Below are 1,789 nucleotides of genomic sequence, written 5' to 3' on the forward strand. Positions count from 1 at the left end.
TGGATTGAGTGAAAGTTTACAGGGCACATCATCAGCTTCACATTCAACCATTCATATAGCTTGTTTCATTACATTGATTATTATCCCCTCCATATACCATCAGTTAACAGTGTTTCTCTCTACTCTTCCATCTTCTTTTGAAGCTTTTTGTATCATTCAATAATTTGCCCAGAGAATGCTTCAATAATGAAAGTTAAGGCTTGAATTTTTCCCTAAATTCCTCCAGCTTGAGAAATGCTGTTCATTACTTTTGGTTTTCTGATTCCAGATCTTTGCACATTTCATTTTAATATTTGCCTTTGTCTTCTCGAACTGACCTTTGAAATTTTCTGTTCAGCACTTGTACCTCCTCATTCCTTCCAGTTGCTTTAGCATCTCTATGCTGGAGAGCAAGTTTCAGCGTAACTTCTGAATTTATTTTGATCTTTTCCTTGATGTTTATGATGACATCCACAATTCTTCTGGTCTTGGGTCTTTAGCGTTCAATGTATCAAATTTGTTCTTCAAATGATCTCTAAATTCAGCTGGGATATATTCAAGGTCATATTTTGGTTCTCATGGACTTATTTTCATTTTCTTTAGTCTGAATTTGCATATGAACAATTGATGGTCTGTTCCACAATCTGCCCCTGGCCTTATTTTGGCTGATGATATGGAGCTTTTCCACTGTCTCTTTCCACAGATGTAGTCAGTGGGATTTCTGTGTATTCCATCTGATGAGGCCCATGTATAAAATCCTCTTTTATGCTGTCTAAGGAAGGTATTCTAAATGAACAAATCACTGGTTTTGCAGAATTCTATTATGCAATCTTCAGCCTCATTTCTATCACCAAGGCCATATTTCCCAACTACTGATCCTTCCTCTTTGTTTCCAAGCTTTACATTCCAATCACCAGTAATGATCAATATATCTTGATTGCATGTTTGATCAGTTTCAGGTTGAAGAATTTGGTAGATTCTTCTATTTCATCCTCACTGGCTTTAGTGGTTGGTGTGTAAATTTGAATAATAGTGGTATTAACAGGTCTTCCATTCCTCTGTCAGTTTGTGATATTGTGGTGGCTTATGAGTTGCTGTGATTCTGGAAACTATGCCACGGGTATTTTAAATACCGGCAGGTCACCCACGGTGGACAGGTTTCAGATGAGTTTCCAGACAAACACAGACTAGGAAGAAGGAGAAACAAAGTACTTGTCATGGTTTAATTATGCATTTGTCAAAACTCATAGGACTCTACAGCGCAGTTACCTTATGGAAACTATGGACTATAGTTAGTAACAATGGATCAATATTAATTCATCAGTTACAACAAATATATCACATTAATGTAAGATGCTGATAATACAGGAAACTGAATAGGAGACAAACCAGGTATATAGGAGCTCTCTGTATTTTCTGTATAATTTCTCTGTAAATCTAAAATTAGTCCAAAAAGTAAAATGTACTAAAGACTTTTTTAAATAAAAAAATGTGTGTCACTAATAATAATAATAAAACAGCTCTTCCCCAGACCAGATGGAATGAATAACACAACACACAGGAAGGATAGGAAAAGGAGCATCTGATGGGAAAAAGTTAAATAAACAAACAAGTAAAAATGAAGAAGCACCAGGAACATAAACAACAACAGGGAAGTGTCCAGTGCCCACACTGTGTCCCTGGAGGAATATAAAGGCTCCCGGAGCAGTGGTACTGCATTCCAACACCTACCTCCTCAATCAGCATCTCTGACCAAACCCATCCTCAACTCACCAGAATCATGGGCTGCTGTGGCTGTTCCGGAGGCTGT

General features: G+C 37.3%; 1 protein-coding gene across 1 annotated transcript in view; it reads left to right on the forward strand.

Annotated features, from left to right (window-relative positions):
• Positions 1-1,789, forward strand: part of LOC102830191 (keratin-associated protein 5-4-like) — an 8,375-nt gene that overhangs the window by 5,595 nt on the left and 991 nt on the right. The window lies entirely within an intron of this gene.

Source organism: Chrysochloris asiatica, unplaced genomic scaffold (assembly GCF_000296735.1).
Source record: "Chrysochloris asiatica unplaced genomic scaffold, ChrAsi1.0 scaffold00040, whole genome shotgun sequence".
NCBI lineage: Eukaryota > Metazoa > Chordata > Mammalia > Afrosoricida > Chrysochloridae > Chrysochloris > Chrysochloris asiatica.